General features: G+C 33.5%; 1 protein-coding gene across 3 annotated transcripts in view; it reads left to right on the top strand.

Moving 5' to 3' along the window:
• Window positions 1–459: 459 nt before the first annotated feature.
• The window catches only part of LOC149422161 (uncharacterized), a 168,005-nt gene continuing 140,912 nt past the window's right edge, over window positions 460–27,552 (top strand). The window contains exons 1-2 of one of the 3 annotated variants that reach the window (XM_089633125.1): window positions 460–762; window positions 1,062–1,224. The gene's annotated coding sequence lies outside the window, so the exon portion shown is untranslated. Of the gene's footprint in view, window positions 763–989; window positions 1,225–27,552 lie in introns of all 3 variants that reach the window. The other 2 variants (XM_089633123.1, XM_089633124.1) reach the window with 2 other exon arrangements.

Below are 27,552 nucleotides of genomic sequence, written 5' to 3'. Positions count from 1 at the left end.
CCTAGTGCATCACGTGTTACGCACTCCGTCTCGTTCCAGCAGCACAGTACAGACGAGACATACATGAGATGTACATATAGAATACTAAGTGAATAATATAAGAAATCAGGGTCGTCTCTGGAAGACGTAAGAATGAACGAATAAATTAAAAAAAATTATATACTTGTATGTGTAATGCCAGAACAGAAGTAAATTGATGAACGAATGATGTAAGTACAACTTGATTTATCTAACCAACAACTTGTAAAAAGTATATGCGATAAGAATATTGCGTGTTTGTGAACATCTGGAAAAAAACTTTCAAACTATTTGACCTGTTTTTCCGTTGCAAAATGGCTTATCAGCGAAACTATATCGGCCCTGAAAAACACAGTCGTATCTCGCTCGGTTTGAGCGGGAATATCTTGTCAACGAGTTATGCAGTACTCCCCAGTCAAGTCAAGTCAGTCATATGTAAACCTTCGCGAGCACGCGTTCCTTCATATTCAATCATTTAAATACAATATTAACTCTATTGGCCGTTCTTTTTCATTCAATATATACTAGACTGGCCGTATGTAGATATCCGCGATAGCCACAAAACGATTTTTTTTTAAAAAAGAACATTCGATCGAACAACGAAAACAAAACGAGCGACGCGGGAAATCTTCCAAAACGTTCAAACGCGTGCGGATATGGCCGCCGGCGCCGTCGGAAAATCGGCACGATTATAAATAAATAATAATACATTTAAGCAATGCCATCAATTATTAATAATTAAAAGTGGGTTTTATCTCTGTGATGTTATCTAATAATAATTCGTTGGTTGTTTAATTTAATGCACTAGATCAATAATTATGTGCGTTGATCTTGTAAATGATAATATTTATTATCGTTAAGCACATCGATTGTAAATTATAATATCGCCATAGTAAATAATATAAAATCATTAATTAAAGTAAGCAACCACGAAGGGAATTGTTCCAATAATGAAATCAAATTGTTCATAGAAAGTGAGTGTTGCCCCGTGCGAAAAAATAATCCTAAAAAGAGGTGCTTTTAATAAAATTACATAATCCAAGTGCTTACAGAATTGGATAACCAATATGGCGTCTATTAAGTCTTTAATCCGTGTGATTAATTAAAAAATATCAGCGTATCTGGCCTTTGGTGTTAGGTGTTTGTAAAAATATGTTCCGAAGCAGATTTTCGAGCCGCTAAGATAAGCTGGATTATAAAATACAGGTGAGAAGAATTATATTTCACGCTTTTGTTGTTATTTGAGACTGCTCATGTCGGAAACGCCGCGGTGAGAAGTCAGAACGATGCATGACATTTGGAAAGGTCAGTATTATAGGTAGATTGATATGTATTTGTGGAAAATGTTTGGAGGTTTGTTTTATATTGGATAGGTGCCTACCCTGCCTATGCATGTACTTTGTGTTTTCTTAATGTTCTTCGTGACATTTTTGCGTCATAAATGGCAATATTTTTATGAGGAAGCTCGTAAAATAATATGGTTTTCGTGACATTTCAGGAAAAGTGTTAATTTTATTTAGCTAGCTAGCGCAGATCAGTGAAAATCACGAGAAGTTATAATTCCAATTTCGAAAAAGACAATTGAAAATGATTTTCATAATATTATATTATACATGTAGGTATCAATTTATAGCTTGTCTGAATTATTCTTCACACAAGTAGTTCGAATTTTGAAAGTGAATCATACACTCTACACTTTAACCGGTTTTCCAATCATTTGAAGAGATTCTTAATAAATTAGCAATACTAATTTTTCTCCGTGCGAGAAGGAGACTAAGAAATAAATAAATTAATAAAGTTTTAAAACGAAACCTATTGTCTTCAGACACGGCCAGTTTCCGACAACAGGCAAACTGTCAGTTGCTTCTGTTGATGTGTAACACTTCCAAAAATAACACCATGTGTTTTTTCCACTGTGTCATTGGCATTTTTCCCAAAATGCTACATGGAACATTGGACGTTATCGTTTGGGCGATTTCGAAAAATTCACCATTCAAAATTTGAAAAAATTCTTTTTACTCTCTGTACCATGTACTAGATATATGATTAAAGACAAATGTGTGTTTCTGGAAGAGAACGCATTCTTGAGACTTGCCAAAAACAATACAAGAACCGCCAAACATAAGCTGTTAAAATTGAACATTTTGATCTACGCCAATTTATGACTATTATTTTGTTTTAAAAAAGTAGGACAGTACGGACATAACATGTCCATAAGAAATGGAAAGGCATTAGAAAAATACATGGTACAAGAGCCTTCGAAAAGTGCACCACAACCACAATATGGATGTATGTATAATGTTAGTTTTAACTCTGTGCAGAAACAGGCAGTCAGATTTATAGATCACCCTATTGTCCTATTTGACAAACGAATTGCAGTCAGGTGGGAATGATGTCCTTGTTCTATCGGTATTTCAATGGAAGATGCTCAGAGAAACAAACATCACGTATCCCTTCGGCACTGTAGCATAATATTGAAATTTATCATATGAGAACGAGTCGTTTTTACAAATGGTTCTTGAGTTCAACAGTTCGGCTGTGGAACGATTTGCCGGCATCTGTGTTTCCTCCCTCCTACAACACGGATCTCTTAAAGAACCGGTAATAGGTAATTAAAGTTTTACTGGCATAAATTTAAAATAAAGATGGCGTACTGAAGAGATATTGTGCAAAGAATTCACCAAAACAGGAGACATTGTACTGAGACCTGTGTCAAAATATGAACACCATCATGCAGAATGCTGACTATGAAGAAATAGTACAGGAAAAATCATTGAAATAAATTCGCAGTTTTCGTTGAAATGGATACGGTTGTTGCCATTATTACCAGTCTCACTAAACTTGTATCAGCACTAACGATAAGATTGCACTGTAGGCCGTGCTAAGTAAATATGACTATCGGTTAAACCTTACGCTTTATCTATGTACTCTACATTACCTGGTAAATCTATATTTGCGTCCGACACAAAACTAGACATAGTGCTTGCGCAATTTTTAACAGTTTTTAAAACAACCACAAACTTGTGTGTTGCATTCATCGCTAAAGGATGTCAAGTCAAAAAAGTAAAAAAAGCTGTAGTGTTAGAAAATTATTTTCTTAGGTCATGAGATATTTAGTACGTACTAATATACTAACGTATAACATGTGTTAGTACCAACCTAAAAACCGAGATAAGGCTGCTAACAATAATAAATATTTCCATAATACTCGATTAAATTGCACGAGCAATATATCGAGTGGTTCGTCATCTGTTCTTGAACTAATTTTGTTTCTACCGAAGCAAACTTTTAATAATGAGAACAACACCTTTTCTAAAATTTTGGACAAAATTGTAAACCTGATGACAAAAATATTTTTTTTAATTTTAAGAATTTATTTATAATTTTAAGAATATACAAAAGAATTTTACTTTTTCTACAGAACGTGTTTGTAATGATTTTAAAAATGGAGAAATGTAAAATACCTAATTAATAATAATCAAAATATGCAGAGCAGGAATTACAATGAAAATACATAAAGAAAAAAGAGAATAGGAATTACAATGAGAAAACATGAAGAAAAAGAGAACAGGAATTACAATGAAAATACATAAAGAAAAAAAGAACACGAATTACAATGAAAACACACAAAGAAAAAACAGAATAGGAATTACAATGAGAAAGCATAAAGAAAAAAGGAATTACAATGAAAATACATAAACAAAAAAAGGATAGGAATTACAATGAGAATAAATAAAGAAAAAAGAGAACAGGAATTATAATGAGAATACACATAGGAAAAACAGAACAAGAATTACAATGAGAATACATAAAGAAAAAAGAGAACAGATAAGAGAGAAGAGATAATGAGTATTGCTGATTTATTAAAATCCGGTTAAAAATGGGAATGCAGGCCTTTCCCTGTTAAACTTTTAGTACATTCCTATTATATCGGAACACGTGTTCATGCACCTGCATTTGCCTTGATAATATATGATGACGAAATGCGAAAATATTATGATTTTTATGAAAACGTGTTCCGACATCGCTATATATATATAAAGTTTTATCGGGAAACCTAGCAATTCATTCGTTAAGGACCGGCAGTCCCGTAACTGGATTTCGAATAATTTGAAGATATTGTCAATAAATTAGCAATAGTTTTTATCAGTTAGTTTTCTTCGTTTGCTAATTAATGAACACTCAAGAAAATGTAATTTAAATTAGAGCTGCGAAGACCCAGAGAATATGTTACTTTAAATATCATCTGGTCACACAGGTATTCTATTACATACTACCAACATAACCGCTTAATTACACCATAACGTAAAATTTATTTATGTAATATATTCTTATCGTTCTTAGGTACTGAGACTTACAAATTGATGAGTTCCAAATATCATATTTCAATCCAATAGAATAACCTCCGTGGAGCATTTGTGAGTATAATGTGGATCATGTCCTATTCTCATTAGACCTCTGACGGTCTGTCAGCCCGGAGTTCTTACTTTGCATAATGTCCATGTCCAATAGGGCTACCAGCTTAAAAAGACAATCCTGATTTTAATAATATAAATTATTGATATTTCTACAATGATTGTTTACTAGGCCGTGTTAACTATCCTCCTCTTTCTTGAGCCAACGATTCGCACAACCTGACAGTGTCCACCATCAGGATAAATGTAATGGACAATGTATGGGACAATAAAGTCAGGTGTCGATACAGAGATATTATAAAAGTATAATAGCCCATGTAGTAGTTTTATCTCCCTCTCACATCCTAGCTAATAGTAAACACGCGTCAGTATTCTCTGTACTTGGCTACCAATAAACTAAGTATTCAATATCGGAGTACCTATCATTCGAGGAATAATCCCAGAACATTGATATAATAGTGACATATCCTGCAATAAACCATAGTAAAACAGTGGCGCAGCCGGTAGGATGAACTCAATCTCCAAAACGCTTGATATGGGAGGAAGTGCAGCAATGCTGAACATCCTAAAAACAATTTTAATGGTTTATTTTAGAAGTCCAGTATTTTTAGTCTGTTGATATTTAACTTCTGTTACTTTTATTTTCCTTTCACCTTCGTTCAGCCGACTATTTTCAATTTACTTCATTGACCTTTGAGTACAATTCAAAATCAAAAATTTAGAACTTGTGTAAATATCAAAACGCACCACCTCTCTATTTATAGTACCTACCTACAAGCCACTGGAATAAAATATTCATTTATATGCTTTTAGTGGAACACTATTCACTTCTGTATAGCGTAATGAATTCGAAGTAAATAACAACAATACTACTTCAAATAGCAGCACCAGCGGTCCGGAATTGTATCGTGTTATTGGCATAACAGCCAGAAAAAAACATTCGACAAACATGCATTTTCTGAATCGAATTTGAATTTATACAATACACAATTTTTCTGATATTCCAAATTGATATTTGATTTAATAGAGTCATTGTCAACTTAATTGACAGCCCTGCCATAGTCACCACTATTAAATACCATGTACCGAATATGGGCAGAAGTCAAAAGTAACATGTTTCGCAACACGTTCACTACCAACTATCAGACACACTCATTAACCAAAAGGGTGCATGAACTGGTCAAGAAGTTTGGGGTTACCTACTATTGATTATATTTACTTTCTTCGTTTATAGAATTAACTGTAATCTATACCAGCAATTTGATGAATCCTACAAATTGTAGTATCGTAGTTACTGTAGCTTTAGTGATTTGTCTTATAGTGCTGTTATAGTTTCTATTTTATTGTATGTTACTGTTACTATGGTGGCTATGTTTTCGTAGATGGAAACAATAAATTATAGACATCTGAGACGGTAAATATATTATATATAATTTACAACTGTCGACGGCCAAAATGGAAGAGAGAGAATAATATGCGTACCGGCATTTTATACCTCCGTTCGCGCCGTACTTTCATCAGACCTATGTTCAACATTATTCAATAGATTATCAGTTTTACATAATTTCGACAAGAAATTTGAGAAATAATGAGATATTTTTGTTAACGCCTCTAGGAATTGTTCTCAAAATCCATGTTAAAGCCCATCTGGGGATAAAATCAAACAAATCAAATTTCGTTTTGGTTTTGTTTGATGTACAGAGCGACAACCCTTTATTTTCAAAAGACCTCCCATTACACTGGGCTGTCATTTCATTACGGTCAGTAATGGGACGGTCTCCCGTATGCTCCATTACCAGCTCAGTTCGGAGTACCTAAATATGTAGTACGTAGCAAGTTTCCGATGTCTAATGTGTATTCTTCGTGCAGTGGACTTGGACAGTGGACACACTATGTACTATTAAATGTGCTATGTGCACGACCTCGTTGCGTCAATTGATGGACAACTGGATATGGGACATATTAAGTAATAACTGCCGCCCTCGATTAGAGACATATATGTATGTCGGAAATTCCACAAAATTTATCTGTGTAATGTCATAGTTTTTTATGCTCATTACTCCGTACAGAAGTTCTACTGGCCAGAGCTAGAGTTCTATGAAATATACATTAGTTGAGTTTTTTTTGTGTGCGGCTGATAAGTATCAGATCATAATAATATGTAGTGGCGAGGGATGAGGTTTGAGGGATGGCGAAGTTGGTCTTATTTTTTTAAATCAATGTTTATCGCAAATATCTATAATTTTTTTACAATATCTTTATAATAAATTATTTAAATAAACCAGTTAAAAAAATAAATTATAATATCTACATATATAGTAAAATGTAAATCTCTAACGTCTTTTGTAAGATACATCAAAACTTTTAAAACTAATGATTGACATCACAATATCAACACACTCAATCAGAACCAGAATAAAATATTTTGACCGGTCAGTGGCTGAGTTGGCATCGCGTCTGGTCCCACCCAGGTGTTGTAGTCTATTAAATTCCTGGGCTGGCTAAGTCTTCCATTATGACACAAGCAACATTTTCCGCTTAATGTGATGATAGTAGTAGATTTTCAAATATTGTTAGATTATTCGTGACCTGGGAATTTTCGTCTTACTTTAAAAAATATTAAATAACATAAAAAATTATAATAAAAGATGAAACACTGGGAAATAGGATGGAAGCTTATTTATACTAAATACAGTAATGACCAAATTAAGCAAGCAAGCTAACAGAGGAGGGAGAGATTAGGTGGAATTTGGGGTATGTCATGAGATAGAAGGAAGGTGTTAAACTTATGAGATGGAAAAGGGTAAGGTTGGAAAGTATCTGGCTATTCAGTTCTAGACAATAACCATTGCCGAAGCCATTTCAAATAACGTTTCAAATCTGAAAGAGACCACTCTTTCCAGAGTAACTCAAAAATCCGAAAACACGAAACAATGAAATATTAGTAGTATTGTGAAAAGTAGACCTCGCGTCCAAAGAGTACGTTTCTATTTTTCTCTTATTTTAATAAATCAAAACCAAAATTTTCTCTGAAATCATAATGTTAGTAAGCAGGTACTTAAACACCTTTTTTACTTCAAATAAGGAATTATACAATTTGTTCAAAGAAAGTTAACCAAAGGTTTTACAATTTTAAGAACCCTGAACATCACCATCTCAATGACAATTATTTTTTAAATTTTCTCCAGGCCTGTAGGTACCATAATATTGATTATTCCGATTTGACAGCTCGTGGTAGGAACCAAAATCATACCCGAACTCTGGCGGGATGAAAGGGAAGTATCCAACACGGCAACCATATTTGACCGGGACCAGAATTTAACAACAACTTGAACAAATTTACAGACAAAAGCCATACGTTCAAATACATTGTAAAAGAGGTATGCATTATGTACTTTCTTTACAGATTTACTAATGCAGTAGCATGGCAAGTTAATAGTGACTGCCTGTTTTAGAAATGGAAGCAGTTTATTTTCGCCAGAAAAATATACGATAGTTACTTCTCTGTGCAACGCGAGACCACGCTCTCTGCTCTCGTCTCTGGTTTGTGTTTGTTTTTCCTAAAACTTTTTACTCCAACCAGACAAGGCAGGATTTATTTAGACATTGGCTGGAAAAAGACATTCACGATGACAGTACAAGTAACCAAAGCATCTATTACTCTATCCCAAAATACCTGGCGCTTGCTGTTAAAGCTGAAAAATTACTTTTTAAAAATCTAACTGGAATTACCTGGACATCGGATTATATTTATGGACTATCAAAATGACGAGATGTGGACTAACAATTCCAAAATCTGTGCACAAATTAAGGGATAAAAACAGGAATACCTATGTAGGTTATTAATTTTAATTTTTGATTGGAGCGAAGTTGTGAAGGAAAGTACCGATTCTTCAAAAATAATTCTAACAACGAAAATCTAACACTTCCATCTCTACTCCGAATCTTCTCCTTTCTTCAAAATTTGTATTGTCTCCGGTCTCAATAATAATCCGTTTTCTCAGAATAGACAAAAAAACAACTGTGGCAAATTTGTACAGCTCACATTTTGATTGACTGAAATATGCATAAATGACGAAAAATGCTAAAATATGCACAAAAAACTCAACAAAAAGGGCGCCAATACTCGTACGCACTAACGACCAAAAATTCATAACAATGGTTATTTTGACATTTATTTTGGTTCTTGGGTGGGATACATCCAACAGTGAGACAGTTGTCAGATTTTGACAACGGTATAATCCAATTTTTTTTTTTTTTTTTTTTATACAGTTTGACAGTTTTTTTTTTTTATACAGTTTGACAGTTTTTTTTTATACAGTATGACAGTTTGAAAATGGCCTTGTAAGCCGAAACAGCTGTCACAATAATAAAAAACTAAAACACTTGCAGAACTTAATAATAATATTATCAAATTTAATCTAAATTAAATTTATAAAAAAATTAAATGGAGTTCTACGAATTAAACACAAAAACAATAAATAATCCAATTTGTTAGTAAATTATTGTAAACATAAAAAAACACTTAACTTCAACCATATCTAACCTAGTATTTTCTATTCATACCTGATAGTGCTATTTAACCAGTCCTTACTTAAACAATCTTTATCAGGAACGGTTAAATTTTTACATAATCCTTACAACCGTCAAATAGGCCAAAAAACACATGAAAATTTACATTAAATACTATGTACTAGAATGCAGATGACAAAATGTTAAATGGTAAAAACACTAAAGCTGTTGATCGTGAATACAAAATAACATAAATTAAAATTAAGAATTTTCTCCTCGTTGAGCAACAACGAGAAAATCGATGAATATAAAATCGTTACTGAGAAACCATATATCATAATCTTAAATTGCTTGAATTTGCTGTAGGTTTAGAAATCAGAAAAGAAAGCTCAACTTTTAAAAATCAACCGTGTTTTTGATCTAATAGCTCCCTCTTTGCTACGGTGATTCTAGAGGAATCTATCATTAATATCTATCTTCTGGTCTCCAGTTAAGTAGAGAATTACACAAAAAATTCCATCTGATAAAAACATGATGTACCTACATCATGTTTTTATCAGTTGGTTGGCAAACACACCCATAGGCAATTAATTAGTCGTATACCAAATTTACGATGTAACCTTACCATTCTCCACTTTTAATCAAAAATATTGTAATAGCTACGGTTAATAACAAACGTGGACTATATCGTCGAAGTTTTGTCACGGAATGTCACCAACATACGAATGTCTCGTGGATTCGCCCTAGTTTCCGTAGTAAGCAGTAAATGCCGCCCATTGGGGTAGGCGGGGATTTACTCGCGGATAGCAGGGCGGCATATCACGAAAGCGGTACTGCCACCCTCTGCTTGTTATGGGCGGAACCAAGGTTCCAACAGAACTTGGAACGACGATACATGGTGTTTCTGGGGATATTTCAAATCAAATTACTTTTGGTGAAATAATCGAGAAATCTATTTCGAAGTGATCGATTATCAAATTAATCAAATAATTTAAAAAATCAACCTATGGCACACATAAATAGTCGAAAACCGCATAGACATTTTTCGTTTTCTTGACATAAAATGTTACCACCGCTGTAGGTTTTTGATATTTTTCATTTCCTTTAATGGAATAAATATTTCGGTATTATTCGAGCCATCCTACATAGGTATTATTACACTTTCCTGAAACACTAACAGCCTTACTAAAAAACTTGAAATAATTATTACCGTGGCGTTTGTTTGGTTAAAACGGTCTTAAACTAGGCTCGAGGCCAGCTCCACTATACCAACGTTGAACGGGCGTGTAATAATCTAATTAGTAATAGCCTTATTGTTTCAATTATCAATGGGTTTCCAGTTTCTAATTATTACTTTGAGGGTATACTTTGACAACCAAGCAAACGTAGTAAAGGTAGCCTTATATATGTCTATAATACAGATTTATTTACTTATAATTGATGCTTTGTATTTGTTTCAATTTTTCGTGGAAAGCACATCACTTCATTGTTTGACATTATTATTAAATTAAACAGTGTGCTTGTTTAATTAAAACTTGTTTTAGTATTTCTAACACATTCCCCTAACGTATGAGACAGAATTTTCAAATCTGATAGACTTCTCAATTCCCTTGCTTAAATGGGGGATTCAAAATCTTTTGGCGTCTTTTCTCTTCAATTTTTGACCATTGGCAATTCTTTTTTTAGGGCGTAATTGGCTTGAAAAATACGGTTGGAGCTTTTAGTTGACATGCCGAGTATTTTTTAGTTTTAGTTCATTTACAAATAACCCTGTATTACCTTAGTTATACTCATTATTCTTACCTATAAGCTACAAGGTGGTTTAGAGGTATTGTTATTTTCTATAATTGCAATTCTTTGATAGTTTGTTTGTTTTTTATTTGACGAGCTTGGTTAAACAGCCATAGGAAACACGCGATTTTGATAAGCATGTGAATAGCTTCCATATAAACAAAAAGTAAAACAGTTTGATTTTTGATGAAAAAAGCTAATATTTTTGCATACTGTTTAATCAAAGAGAAACCATGTAGACATATAGTTCTATGTAATAGAGACTATATTCGGGACTTTCTAGCCTAGTACACCGCCGAGCCTTTCATTTTAATCTTTTTTATAACGTATAAAACTTTTCACGTGATGATCACGCTAATGTCTCAAAATTCTAGACGCAAAATGCCATACCCAAAAATTGGGGATTATTTTGAGGCGAAAGGAATCGGGGGAAGGTTAGGAGAAAGTGACATTATACACTGAATTTACTTCCCATGACCTACCTGACCTGACCTCCTCTTTACCACCGATTCTCGGCCCGACAGCGTTTGTTAAAATGTTAAATGAAATTACCACCACTGATGATAACAGCCCATCTTAAAATTGGTTAGAAAACTGACGGAGCTACTCATGCATTTAATGAAGAAATTTGGTCCTGCCTATGACAGTTCTATTGTAAACTTCCTTAGTGTTATATTACATCCTAACCTAACCTAACCTTCCTCTCCCCACTCCCTCCAGCCTCACAACATACCACTATTAGAGATTCCATAGACCCATTTGCTGCGGAAATTTGGGGCTCTTCTGGTGTATTCAGATAAAACAAAAATATTTATGAGAAAGAGGTTCCAACGGAGCTATCAGCGATAGACTACATAATGCTCCTTTAAAGATCTATCTCGTTGTATAACTTTATGGTTTCATGTGTCAGTCCTAGAGTGAATAAAAGATTAAAATATAAAAAAATAAATAAACCTAACAAACCTTCGAAGTTCCAAAATTTTAAATTCAAACTGAGAGAATAACTTTCTTTCGATTGGTGGAAATGTAAATTGAAACAACACCGCAGTATGTAATTTTGCTGCGTTATTTATAGAAGACAGAGTCGAGTTGCATAACACAGTGCAGCAATTAACCTAGCTCTGGAGCAACACATGGCCATTGGCCGCCTAGACGGGGATAAATCAATACGGGACTTGAAACTTCCACTACTACAATTGCGGAATATTCTTATACTCGCCAGAAATTATCGATTACGTTTTTTCGACGTAAATCTCCTGATAACGATGGAAAAACGCGCCATCTGTTTTAGATTGAATTTATTAATGTAAATATTTTAGGGATTTCGCCATAGGTAGGTACTGTTCATCATCTATGTGCTATTACACTCAATGACTATGGTCCCTGTGGTCACAGGTTCTAATCCCAACCTAGACAAATTTTATGTTAAGTTGTCCCAAATATCTATCTAAGTAGGTTTGTTATTGAACCCCCTGGTGTGGGGCAGAATGTAAAATTTTCATTTTATTTTGAGGTACAGTTTTGATAATAATTATTGATTTATTTGTAGAGAAATAAATAAATGAAAGTACAAATTGACAAATAATGGTGTTTTTAAGATTATGTAACAGTTTAACCGTTCCTCATAAATATTTTTGTTTAATTAAGGACTGGTTAAATATCGGTATCAATCAACTCTTTCAAATTGTAATCAAATCTTTGGTACCCCGCTCCGGTTCTGCCCCGGGTTTTCCTACTTTGTACTTTCAGTAAATATGCTATACAGGGTGAAACAGAACGCACCCGAAAGTTTTTAATCCAACAATTCCTGAGCATATTTGGATTAAAAATGTAGAATTTTGCTGTCCAATGATTTTAACAAAGACCAAAACCATATTTTTTATCACTATCATAATAGGAACTCCAATCCCTTTTTTCTTACCAATAATGACCTTCTTACTTAAATACCAGTATTTAGCATCTCGTCACTAATGTTATTGTACTGAACCAATGTGCAAATATACATCCATGACCGCACCTCATAAACAATTTACTGGCGTTTTAAAACCTTTACTACTAAAGAAAATTAGACCATAAATATATAACTCACGTAGACTGGTTGTGATTTCAGAACGTGTCAGAATCAGCAGATTCAGTCGTACTAATAAAATTGTGTGTTTTTATGTGATGGTGTTTTAATCTTTTTAAAATAAATAATAAAACTTGTATATTCAGAATCAAGAGTTTATTGATCCATTTGAATATTTTTCACTGAAGTTCCTTATTATTTTTCTCTCTTCTTATTCATACTTGATATTTTTTGATGGATAATTGATAACATTGTTAAAAATATATTTTTTATGATTTCATATTTATATCGAGAAACTTTTTGGCAAAAGATACCATGGTATTTCTACTATTCGAACGCAATAACACTGTAATAATAAATAGTGCCAATGTATAATGTACATGAAGCAGATACCGTGTCTACTTTTGCAAAGAAGTTTTACTGAAACACCAACTGGCATTTGGTGAAAACACTTTTTATCACATCCTAGAACCAGCACGCATAAATGGGTAAACACTGTTTACAAACCGGACTAACACAGGCAAATGCCACGCAACTCGCACCACACATCTTATTGCTTTAAATACATCTTCCATAATTTTCTAAAATCTTCTCTTAGATCGTTTTATGTCTTTATGGGTCGTTCCTTCCCCTACACCTCTTATATACTCATGCCACTGTAAGCGGAAGCACGCCGGCGCACAGTGGGCTGAAAATCGCCTTTTATAGACATAGAGACTTGAATTTTCAAGGGTATTTTTTTGGCTAGAAATGGATTCTGCTGATCATTACTATGCTATAAAATTTTGTACGAAACAATTGCGTGTACAAATGAAGGAGTCATCATTTTTTAAAGAAAAATTTGTATGGCACTGACATTAAAAATGAGGCTATCTCTGGAATTATAAGGTTGGCCATTCTATCCTTATACACAGATATACTACTATTTATTTGTATTTTTTTGACATACTTCGTATTGTGGCGTATGCTTTGTCTAGTTAACAATATTTTAACACTGCAAGCCTACTAATATGTAAAGCATTTAAGCATTAAAATGAATCATTAACATGAAAAAGTTTTTTTTTCAACTTGAGGATTTAAAAAAAAAAATCTCACGTTGCGCCACAATACGAAGTATGTCAAAAAATTACAAATAAATAGTAGTATATCTGTGTGTAAGGATAGAATGGCCAACCTTATGATTCCAGAGATAGCCTCATTTTTAATGTCAGTGCAATACAATTTTTTCTTAAAAAATTGATAACTCCTTCACTTGTACACGCAATTGCTTCGTACGAAATTTTATAGCATAGTAATGATCAGCAGAATCCATTTCTAGCCAAAAAAATACCCTTGAAAATTCAAGTCTCTATGTCTATGAAAGGCGATTTTCAGCCCATTGTGCGGCGGCATTCTCACAAGGAGTAAAATGAGTATTGCTAATTTATTGAGAATCTCTTCAAATTATTGGTAATCCGGTTAAAAACAGGATGGCAAGCCATTTCCTGATATTTTTTTAGTAAATTACTAATGTATTCGTACACGTCTTTCTACACGTGTTCATTAACCTGCATTTGCCTTGATAATAATAATAATGATGACGAAATGCAATAATATTAGGATTTTTATGAACACGTGTTCCGACATAGTGATAATACATTCGTATTTTACTAAAAGTTTATCAGGAAACTTATCAATTCATTCGTAAATGGCCTGCAATCCCGTTTTAACGAATGCATTTCAGTCACGTGACATGACATGTGTCCTAACCTAAACATAAAGTCTCTTTCATTACGCCCAGCGTTCTTAGGAAAGTTAATTATTAAACCATATAATTTCGGTTGTAATTAATGTATGTAATATTTAAAAAAATCAATCTTTAAAAAACTAAGTTTTTTTACCTTGATAAATCTTTTTTAAAATGTCCTCGAAAAATTGAAAAAAATAACATATTATGGCCGCGGCGAATTTTTTTTTTGATGTAGGTACACGGAAATCAAAACATCACAGAAAATCGAAAAAAATATATCGATCTGAACATAATGATTTTTTTTTCATTTACGTTATTCTAAAAAATCAACTCCAAATGTTATGCAGATTCATTCCTGCTTATTCTGCTAGTTTATATATTTAGATACAGTTTTTTTTTTAAATTAAAATTTTATGTCGAGTGATTTTGTATAACTTGTGGTACATATAATACTGGCTGGCATAACAAGATCAGAGTGACGCTAATTTTCAGAAGTGAATCGGTGACTTTGCAGACATGTACATATTTTCCATTTCCATTGCCCAAATGTCCATCTGCAGAGTGCCGAGGAGCTTCTCGTAATCATTCCGCGAACTGCGAAACTTGCGCGTTACAAGTTATTTGTGTTCATTCGGTAATGGCTGCAACGCTACACGTGTGAGTGCTCATGATTGAAGTGGGTAAAGTTAAAAATAATAGATTAAGTACTTACTTTTTGATTTAAGACCGGAAAAACGCTGGTTAACAATATTTAATATATTGTGAAAAACTCAGCGACGGTCGACGGTTTAATCGATTCTATTTCGCCCATATTTATGACTTAGCTGATAATTCGGTGACCGGATAAATCATCAAAATGATATATCATCACATCTTTAAAAAGTTATATAAAATCATGGAAAGTGATGAAACAAAAACTTTATTATCTGGGTTAAGTAGGTTAGGTTAGGTTAGGTTATTTTTTTTCATCGTTTTTAATGACTTTATATCACTTTTTAAAAGTGTGTTGAATAGTCACTGTGCTGAGTTAGCATGGAACCGATAATTCAAAACGTTGCTCAGATTGTGATTAAAAAAATGATTTGACGTATTTTCCCAATGAAAAACCGGTCTTTGACGGTGCATTCTGAAGGTGACACATCTGACAGGTTATATTAATATTACTATAAGTAATTACTATAATAACTATTAAGAATCGCTTTATAATTGGAATAATAATTTATTTATTTATGTCTATTCTTGAATACACATTTTACAAATGATTACGGTGGTCTATATTGTAGTACAGAAAAAAAGGGTACAAAAAATAAAGAAAATAGATTGACATGTGTAAAACTGTGTATGGGTGATATTGTATGTTACGTGAACACCTCACTATGAGAACGTGTGCTAAGTGTGACAGGTTTATGTGTTGTAGTAAATGGTTATTATTTTTTCACAGTTTTTTTTTCAAACATGAAAACACACATTTCTATGTGAGTGTATGTATTTTTAAATAATTCTTGAAAAACGTGTATAATATTTAATTTTACTTACTATATTTTGGTTATGTTTGGTTTGGAATTATAATCTTTTGAATAAAGTGAATATCTTGATTTTTTATCCAGGTTATGATATGTTTTTTGAGAAAGTTTGTAAATTTATTTACAGTCAGTAATTGTTTCAGAGTAATGGGCATACTGTTAAAAAGTTTGTTTGCAATATATAATATTATTTGTATAAATGCCTACAGCGTAGGTATGTCAAAACAATTAAAAAAAATAGTGACAACTACCAAAAATGATGGTGTGGTTACCATGGACACCATTGGAACCATACTAGTCCCAGCCAGAGTTCGTACGTGGTGTCATCGTTTTAGTTTAATTTGTCATTATAAATAGATCTATTTGAATTTCACTTTTGTATTCCGTAATGATTCAATGCAAATCGTGAAAGTGGAAATTTACCCACTTCCTGATATCTGATCAAGCTGAAACTCGACAAATAGACTCTTTGTCGATGACAATGCATTCTATTAACTTTTAATGGCAATCACGCACATATACGCGGGACATGTACGTATTTCTCTGAAATCGGATAACACTACAGCATTTAATATACGAAATAAATGTTGGTCCTCGATCTCGAGGTTGGTATAGTTGTCGACTGCAGTTTCTGGGTAGGAAGGTTCAATCCTCAATCAAACAAATACATTTTTTGTTTAGTATTTAAAATACATTATTTTAAGATAGATTTATGATAGTAAAAGAACTTTTCAACGGGTTGATTTTTTGGTTTTCAAATGAGACGCGTAAGAAGGAAGAGTACAAATGTCGATGAAGTTCGGACGAGTTCTTGCTGGGACTAGTTTACCAGTTCTGTGAACAGTAGACCTCTCGTCCAAAAATGTATGTTTCTAATTTCTGTAAATTAAAAAAAATCAAAACCTACGTAATTATAAACCATTTGTCTAAAGAAAATTCAATATCTAATGACATTTCTATTTTTAAACTTTCTTCAGGCAGGTAGGTAGGTACCATAATATATTTCCGATTTGACATCTCGTAGGAGGATTCACGCTCATGCGAACTCTGACGGGTTAAAAAGATAGTATCTAACACAGCCAAAAAAAACAGACGAAATGTTTGCATCTGCAATATCTGCATTTGCATTTGCATTCGAAAAACTCCGCGTAAAGCCCGGGCAACTGCTGGGACTTCAGCTAGTATTTAATAATGCGAACATTCACCCATTATAATCCTGAGTTTGTCGAGCGCACGAGGTGGCAAATGAACGTCAGTGGATTCACGCCCTGATTTTGTTCAAGTTGAAGGCAAATAAAGAGACAGTTTTATTTTCATTCTGAGTGGAGGACTTTGAACTCACCGACCAGAAATATATTACACTTTGTTAAATATTTCATTTGTTATCGACTCACTATTGTTGGAAAATGTACCTACCGAAAATTAATACTATAAGGGTAAACGTAACGTACGTTATAATCTGGCGTTATTTTAATTATTTTATGAAAATACACCTTTGCAAGTTTTGCTTTAAAATATATTCGTTTGTACGTACATACGCATACGAATATGAATAAATAGTTTCTCACTGATGCAAATTGTATTTATAAAATATTATATGTACGCGTAAATTTTAACGTACGTACACGTTTATCCTTATTTTTTACTAGCGAATAATATTGCCCATGAAAATAAAACTACAAAGCAAAACACTATTCGTGTTTTGTTTTTTACGTCCTAGCTGAAACCTTTAGGTAAGTAGGTGTCTACTATCTACCTAATAATCACTGCTGTATTATAATTAGGTATGTAGGTATCTACTATCTACCTAATAATCACCGGTGTATTATATTAGGGCAAGTAGGTATCAACTATCTACCAATGTATTGTATTTAGGTAAGTAGGTATCAACTATCTACCAATGTATTGTATTTAGGTAAGTAGGTATCAACTATCTACCAATGTATTGTATTTAGGCAAGTAGGTATCAACTATCTACCAATGTATTGTATTTAGGCAAGTAGGTATCAACTATCTACCAATGTATTGTATTTAGGTAAGTAGGTATCAACTATCTACCAATGTATTGTATTTAGGTAAGTAGGTATCAACTATCTACCAGTGTATTGTATTTAGGCAAGTAGGTATCAACTATCTACCAATGTATTGTATTTAGGTAAGTAGGTATCAACTATCTACCAATGTATTGTATTTAGGCAAGTAGGTATCAACTATCTACCAATGTATTGTATTTAGGTAAGTAGGTATCAACTATCTACCAATGTATTGTATTTAGGCAAGTAGGTATCAACTATCTACCAATGTATTGTATTTAGGTAAGTAGGTATCAACTATCTACCAGTGTATTGTATTTAGGTAAGTAGGTATCAACTATCTACCAGTGTATTGTATTTAGGCAAGTAGGTATCAACTATCTACCAATGTATTGTATTTAGGTAAGTAGGTATCAACTATCTACCAGTGTATTGTATTTAGGTAAGTAGGTATCAACTATCTACCAATGTATTGTATTTAGGCAAGTAGGTATCAACTATCTACCAATGTATTGTATTTAGGTAAGTAGGTATCAACTATCTACCAGTGTATTGTATTTAGGTAAGTAGGTATCAACTATCTACCAGTGTATTGTATTTAGGTAAGTAGGTATCAACTATCTACCAGTGTATTGTATTTAGGCAAGTAGGTATCAACTATCTACCAGTGTATTGTATTTAGGCAAGTAGGTATCAACTATCTACCAATGTATTGTATTTAGGTAAGTAGTTATCAACTATCTACCAATGTATTGTATTTAGGCAAGTAGGTATCAACTATCTACCAATGTATTGTATTTAGGTAAGTAGGTATCAACTATCTACCAATGTATTGTATTTAGGTAAGTAGGTATCAACTATCTACCAGTGTATTGTATTTAGGTAAGTAGGTATCAACTATCTACCAGTGTATTGTATTTAGGCAAGTAGGTATCAACTATCTACCAATGTATTGTATTTAGGTAAGTAGGTATCAACTATCTACCAATGTATTGTATTTAGGTAAGTAGGTATCAACTATCTACCAGTGTATTGTATTTAGGTAAGTAGGTATCAACTATCTACCAGTGTATTGTATTTAGGCAAGTAGGTATCAACTATCTACCAATGTATTGTATTTAGGCAAGTAGGTATCAACTATCTACCAATGTATTGTATTTAGGTAAGTAGGTATCAACTATCTACCAATGTATTGTATTTAGGCAAGTAGGTATCAACTATCTACCAATGTATTGTATTTAGGTAAGTAGGTATCAACTATCTACCAGTGTATTGTATTTAGGTAAGTAGGAATTTACAATTCGATGATTCTAAGTAAACCTTAAATATATATGCTTTCCTACTGTTAAAACCATTTCATTATTAAAAAAAATCACATTAAATTAAAAATAATATAAAGGTAGTATATTTGCGGCACGTTCCAGGGGGTATAACTTTGCTTGAACTGTCTTTGGCCGGTTTGTATGTTTGCCATGTTTGTATTATCAGATCTGAATATCCAAATACTTATAACAATCTTCATCTTCTCCACCTCCTTCCCCTCTTATTACCTTCTACCTCACAACATACCCCAATTGGGGATACCGTAGTCTCACTTACTCCAGAAGATTGGGAGCAGTTGGGACTCTTGTGCGATACTCACATTAATAAAATAAACAATAAATAATCTGATCGCCAAGTCAAAAGTAATTAAAAGAAATAAATATACATAGGTGCCCACACAGGTAACTGATGTTTTCTTGGTCAGAAAATAACCAGAGTTATAATAATTGAATAAGAGAAATAATAACTATTTCCAGTTTGCCTCAAATATTTATAACTAATATTACTATAATTAGTAATAACAATCGGTTTGACTTAAAACATTTTTATTATATGAACGAGAAAAAAGTGAGATTACAATTTTCTTACAAATTTCCCAAATAAGTTTTCGAATAATCGGGGTAGGTACCTTAATTTTTCAATTATTGGAGTAAACATGTGGTTAGGTTAGGTTAGGTCTAAAACGTTTGACAACATTTTTCACGTTTAATATAATAATTTTATTATTTAGAAATAGTAATTTTTATTTTAAAAAAAGAAGGAAAAATAATTTTATCTAGTTTCTAAAGCAGTATTTTTTTTTACGGAAAATTAAAAAGTAAGATGTAATAGCGCATTTGAAATACTGCAAAAATAAATAAAATATTGCAAACTGAACAAAAGTGTTGAAAGAACTGAAATGTCAAAGTATTCTGAAATACGAGCGTTTTAAAAATGTAACTTTTTGAGTATGCCGTCTCAAGAAGGAGTTGTCCTCCCATCAAGAAATATGTGTGTTGCTTGATCAATCGTTTTTGGTTTTATTTACCTGGATGCATTTATAATCAAAATAAAGTGCTTACCTAATCACCGTTCGTACTTTTCCAATAGCTTACATCATAAATTGCCCTAAATCCTTATCGAATGTCAGTATCACCCTAGTGAATATTGATCACCTCACGCAATATTGCTTAAGAGTTTAAGAGGATTAATAAACCATAAATCCTGGAAGTTTCCCTGTAAAAGGTAGTTTCCAGGAAACAGCGGTAGCCAGAGGCTACATTGCAGGGCTTGTCCGCAGTCAATGACCGCCAAGCCTAATGTCTGGTCGAGTTCAACAAACTAATCAGCCAAATGAAGCACTACCTGCGTTAATTAATTGATGGCCGGTAAATATGTTGAAAGTATGTATAAACATCTACTTAATGAAAGCAATTTTGCACATTGTAAAACTATTAGCGCAGACCTGTGAAAAATCACGGGATATAATAATAAATTGTCGCATGTTGGCTAGAAAGCGCAAACTGGCGCAAACCCTGGAAATTTAAACAAAATAAATACATATTTAAAATGAATTTTTCTAATAAAAAAGTATTATCGGTAGGTAATTTATCGCTTCTCTGAATTCTTGACAAGTAGGTTCCATTTTTTAAAATGACAGCTAAATTCTGTAAAAAAACGAATCTGAGTTTATTAAAACCAGAGTTACAATAATCACAGACAATTTAAAGCCGAAATTATGTTTGACTAGCGTGAGAACGTGAAAAGTAACGAATAGTCTGAATTCGCGATACATCAGTTCCAATTTTGAAAATGACAATATAAATATTTTTCTTTTAAACACATAGATACTTTCTCGCTTCTCTGAAATCTCCAATCCAACAACCAATTTTGAAAATGGAACTGGGTGTCTTGTATTGGGCCATCAGTTTTTTCAATAGTAACCAGCTGCTAGCCCTATATAAATCTCAAGTCCGCCCAACAATTGAATTTGGGAGCCACCTCTGGGCTGGAGTCCCACAATACTTGATAAACCTACTTGATTCTGTGCAAAGGAGGGTGGTCCGTCTTATTGAAAATTCGATTAATTAATATAATTAACAGACCGATTGCCATCTCTATTGCACAAACGCAAAGTGGGCATGCTGAGTCTGTTCTACAGATATTTTAATGGAGCCTGCTCTAAAGAGTTAGCAGCATTGATCCCGGTGCATCGGTGCACGTGTGTGAAACTCAATGTACACGAGCGGAACACCCGTTCATTTCACGAGAACTTGCCGTTCCTTCGATTTTTGCTTTTGAACGTTTACCGGCTACTGATTTTACTCCTTCATATAATCCGGGCCTCTTCAGGACCCGTATTAATAAATCCCTTTCTACAGCTAATACCATACAATTACAGCTACAATTTTTGTATGTGTTAGTGACCTAATTCTGTAAAATTGTTTTCTTTTTATAGATAATAAGGGATTTCTTTTTCTAATTTCATTAAATGAAGCCCCCTGACCCCCACATTGAAAACCATTGGATTAGATCAGAGGTTCCCAAAGTGGTCTATATGGACCCCCAGGGGTCGATATCGGCATGCTAGGGGTCTATGTCAGCGAGAAAAAAATTTGGGGGTCCACGAGATTCAAATGGGGGTACATACGAGCGGACCCCCATTTACCTCAAGTCAACATTTAGGAGTTCCGTAAATGACACAATAGACCTAACACAAATATAATAGACTGAGAAATTACTTATTTGATATTTGTATTTTTATATTTCGTAAAGTTGTTAATTGAGGTATATAAATAGAGTCTACGTTCCTTTTCTAGTCAGAATTAATATATTCAAGCAAAACATTGCACATTGAAAACCGCGAATTTTCCTAGTTCCCCAACATGTTTTTGAAAAATGTCCAGGGTAATAATGACGTTGAACATTTAAATGCACTTTGACGGCCGGCGTGGTCTAGTGGTATACGCTTTTGACTACAGATCCGAAGGTCGCGGGTTCGAACCCGGCGTGCGCAAATAAATTTTATTTGATTAATTTGTGTTATTTCACAATTAATTAATTAAAAATAATATATAGTATATTTGCGGCACGTTCCAGAGTGGAAGATACTCTCAGTATCGCCCTGGTGTAAGACCACCATTCAGAATTGAAACGTTGCTTGAAATGGCTTTAGCCGTGTTTGGTGACCAGATCTGAATAGCCAGGTACTTCCCCACCTCCCTCTTCCCCATCTCCCTCCCCTCCCCAATACCCTCAGCCTCACAACATACCCCAATTGGGGATGCCATAGTCTCACTGGCTCCAGACGGGAGCAGTTGGGACTCTTGTGCGGTAATACTGTAAAAAAAAAAAAAAAAAACTTCACATAGACTTCAAAACTAAGTTTGAGGTCATTTTGACTATGGAAATGGAACGTTGAAGAATCGGATATCATGTGACAATACCTCATAAGGGTGCCCCTGTATACCGCCACTGGTTGTTGGGCAGGCAAGGGAAGGGAATATTTTTACCAAAAAAATAAATGATTATCACATGGGACGTTAATAGTTTTAGGAAAATTCAATATTCGGCAGGCAGGGGGTCTACGAAAAAAAAAATTGGCAAGTGGTCTACGGGGCAAAAAAGTTTGGGAACCTCTGGATTAGATGATCGGAGGATTTAAAAAACGAAAGGTTCAAACTGTATAACTTGAAAATATATTTTTTTTCAATAATGGTAAAAAGATATTATTGGTTTATAGTCGCCGGTTATTGCGCTGAAAAATAGTTGCGAAAAACGTGATCACACTAACCGGTGCCTATAAGAAACTTTCACCTATACATGCTACCAAACGTCTAATTATCTAGTAGTCTTGATAGTAGAATGATTAGCAATATCTATTTTTTCGTACGCGCTTCTACTCGTTCCTCCTTTTAAAAACAAGACTCGGATCGTTCATTATTCACACGAGAGAAAGTGTAACAACTCAACATGGCGGCTATGAAAATAATTAATAGGTACAGTTATAAGTATGTTATTCACTTGTGTGGAATTTATTGAGCGTATGTTGAACTTTTATATGCAAAAAATTGTACAGGGAATATAATCATATATACAGGATTTTCCCATAAGAGGTGTTATTTTGATATTTAAACGTAAAAGTTCAATGGTTTCGTTGCTTGTGTGGAACGTAGCGCCGCGCCGTCTCGTTGAAAGTAGACGTTGTCCAGATCAATATCATCCAATTCCGGCCATAAAAAATCATAAATCATCTCTCTATAGCGCAATCCATTCACCGTAACTGTTTCTCCAGCCTCATTTTCAAAAAAGTAAGGTCCAATGACTCAGCCGGACCATAAACTGCACCAAACAGTCACAACTTGAGGATAAAGAGGCTTTTCAACAATTGCTCTTAGGTTTTCCGAGCCCCAGATGCGACAATTTTGCTTGTTGATGAAGCCACCGAGGAGGAAATGGGCCTTATCACTAAAGATGATTTGCATTTGATTCACTCAAGTGAATTTTAATAATTTCAATGCGTTGTTGAAGCGTGTATCGTTCCATTTTTATTTATGGCGTAGTTTTTACTTGTCAAATGTTAAAAATGACTGCTTCAAAAGTAACATCTACCGAAATAGTGGGCTATTCAAAATAACACCTCTTATTGGAAAACCCTGTATAATATATCAAGATTCTAGATTAAAATTCTCCGAATAATGATGAAGGTGCAAGAAATTCTGTTCAATAAATAACTTGCACTTTCTTTTTAGATTAAAAAATAAAGGACGAATTTGATATTTGGATGTTACAGTGTAACGAATAACACACGACATAAGATGTGAGAAATATTTGTTGTGACTTGCTTACTAGTTACAACGAGGTAAGTTGATGGAGTTGAACGTAAAGAAATAGGAGCAAGCATAACACATTTTTATATTGTAAAAATTCTTATATTATAATCGTATTCTTTACAACTCCTTTATTTCCAATTGCTGAATTAGTTATTTATCAAATTAAATTTCTTCAATGCAACTGCTTTACTTTCGTTCACTGTTGCTAGGCCTTTTTGTTATTACAGTATTACAGTGTTAAGGCGATGCAATACGTAGTAATGCAAAATCATGTGTTTTTGGTTTGAAAATTTGGTCGCCTAGAAATGTTTCAGATGCTTTAATTAAATACTGCGAGTAGAATACATCTTGGCCTTTGAAATAATCGAGTATTTTTTAGATCTTTTTATAAGCCCAGAAAAAAATAATGCATAAGACCTATGAAAACTGCTTTAAAGTTCAAAATCTCCTACTTACGAACCCATTTTCGGTTATGATTTTATTGTATAATGTGGCAAATTAAGTTATATATAAAAGGATCGGAAAAAAATTAAACATTTATGCCTTAGGATGCCTTAACATCCACAAAATAAAACAAAAGGCACTTTTTGGTCATGTTTTTTTCTTGCATAAATCAAAACAGGCGGATAGTGTTAAGCGGGAATTTAAACCTTATCGCCATCTACGTAAGGGGTGTTATTGATAGCGGCTTGATTTAAAATATTCCACGACGTAGTGCATCGCCTTAAAATATAATAGAAGATTTGAATGCCACGAATTAAAATTAATAATAATTACTTAATTAACTTTTGTTATATAATAAAGTTGAAACTATTTCACCTCCAGCCTTCCCCTTCAAAACCAGGCTATTGGTGAAATTGTATGTTAAATGATGGTGGTGAGGCATGGAACTGATCGATGAAGAATGACAGTAGACTTAATGCTGTAGCAATGAGATCCTTGAGGGGTATCTGTGGTAAGACCATGTGAATAAGTGGAGATTCGCAAATAATATAACAGATGATGTAAGCGTAACGAGTAAGCAATACCTACAAATATACTCACAGATATACACACTCACTTATACACTACACTAAAAACAGCAAGGGTCCAAGATAAGATCCCTGTGGAATTTCTAATGTTACAGAAAACAAATCTTCGTAGTACCCTCCGCAATCAACCCCAAAATTACTAATATACCTACCACAAATAAGACATTACAGGGAAACATAGCACAGGTACCCTCAATGAAATATGTATTATCTGTAAATGGTTTCATAACTGAAACCAATATACTGTATTGTTTCTGTAATATAATTAAATAAGTAAACGACGCGAATGTAAATGATAGAAGATGACGGGGACGCCCACCACTGCGGGATGGTATTAGTTAGTTACCATTACTCAATGCTCATGCGGTTATGCCCGTGAGCAGTTTTGTACTTTTTACTGTCTTGTAAATAGGTCGTGATAAATGTAAATATATTTCCCCCTCACGATTATTCCACCAAGCCTTGCTGTTAGAATAATCCAAGATAAGTCATACTAAGTACGATTAATAATAGGAAACCGCTTACAACAAATTGTGAAGACTGAAATGATAATTATAACAATCGCATCATCAGTATCATCATGCTAATTGTTTCGTTTTTGCTGATAACACTTTCACGCATATAAATGTGCTGCAAACACGTTCATTGTTTCGAAGTTATTAAAATGCATGCCAATAAAATGTGCTCATCCAACTAGAAATAGAAAATTGAATGAATCATTTTTTGTAAAAAATGTTTTAGAAAAATATGAACTACGAGTATATCCATTCTGGTGAAAGTATTTCATTTCCTTCTTATATATATACTTTTGGTTTACTCCGCGACTGTGTTTTTATAAATCACAATGTTCCTTTTTGTATACCAGTAAAACGTACAATTTTATTCTGTTACAGGCTGTTAATTTAGTAAAATATAACACATCGGGCAAACATGTTTTTTTAATCTGTTTGTAATTTTTCAAATTTCTGTACAAATTGGGCATTGAATATTTGAAAATTGCCAATTTATTAAAATCTTTATTGCTATGGACAACTAAATTAACAACCTTAAAATTTCCTGGCCAAATTAATGGAAAAAATTATTTTGATCTTTTGAGTTTTCCGCGCATTTTTAACTATCTGTTTATTTCTTTTTAGGGGGGTAGGTACAGCTTTTAGTAAAAAAAATGTTGCATTATGTATATATTTTTATTTATATAGAACATAAGAAAACAATTTACGCTTTTTGATGATTTTTTTACGTCATTCCAGGAAGGCAGTCGACATGACCAAGCAATGTCAACTTATTGCTTATCCTATGGATAATATATTAGTTGAAATGATATTTTTACTTGGTAGTTGATCAACTTCAAACTGACAGCTTATTCTTCACAATAGTTCATAACATAATAATCAACTGCTTCCCATAATATTATTACGGGAAGCAGTTGAAAAAGAGATTTATGAATTCTATACAATCTTCTTCGGGGTATTTTCCTACCTTATTTCCTATTAGCACCTGCAGGAATATCAGCTACCTTCCTTTGTTGTGTAATGTAGTGGCGTGTCATAAATGAAACACGGGAAGGCTGATGAGAACGTCGAAGCAAAAAAATGAATACAAAAATTCTAATGAATCGAGAATATAGACGCTAGAAAAAGTTATTAAAAGAAGCGAGGCTTACAGGCCTCGATGATGTTCAGACAGTTAACTCGATGTACTGCAGAGAGGCATAAATATAGGTAAATATAGATAAACTTAAAACCAAGACCGTTTTATCAATGTGGAGGTCCGAAAAGAACACTAGGCAGAAGTAATACACAAGTTTATAAAGAAGTTAGGAAGTGTCAACAGAATGTATTTATTACTAGTTGTAGTGTTGTTATTTGGAAGTTACTGAAGTTATTATTACCCAGTTAATGTAGTTTTAAGGGTTTTCGCCATAGATGGCGGTACTTACGCCACATGACAGAGGTAGCCAGCTCATTTCCAGTTGCTTCCCTCGTTAGAATAACTTAGTCTCCATGTTCTGCAGGAGGTATTTAAGTACCTACTTGCAAATGATGTAAGAGGAAATTTTGGTTTTGATTTATTGAAAAAGAGAAAATTAGAAACATACTTTTTCGACGCAATGTCCACTGTCCACACAACTACTAGTATTAGAATTATTAAATAAATAAAAAATGATCCAAGAATAAGTCATCCGCCATCGACTTATCATATTTTAGACACACCACTGCACTAGCTACATGAATGCATTCTTACGTGATTGACGAGTCAGGACCCATTATTGGGATCACGCACATGACGTGATGCAAT

Source organism: Hesperophylax consimilis, chromosome 7 (genome assembly GCF_061612785.1).
Source record: "Hesperophylax consimilis isolate HC1 chromosome 7, BYU_Hcon_1.0, whole genome shotgun sequence".
Classification (NCBI taxonomy): domain Eukaryota; kingdom Metazoa; phylum Arthropoda; class Insecta; order Trichoptera; family Limnephilidae; genus Hesperophylax; species Hesperophylax consimilis.
The sequence above is the reverse complement of the archived record's forward strand: the minus strand, read 5'-3'. Positions and strand labels throughout refer to the sequence as shown.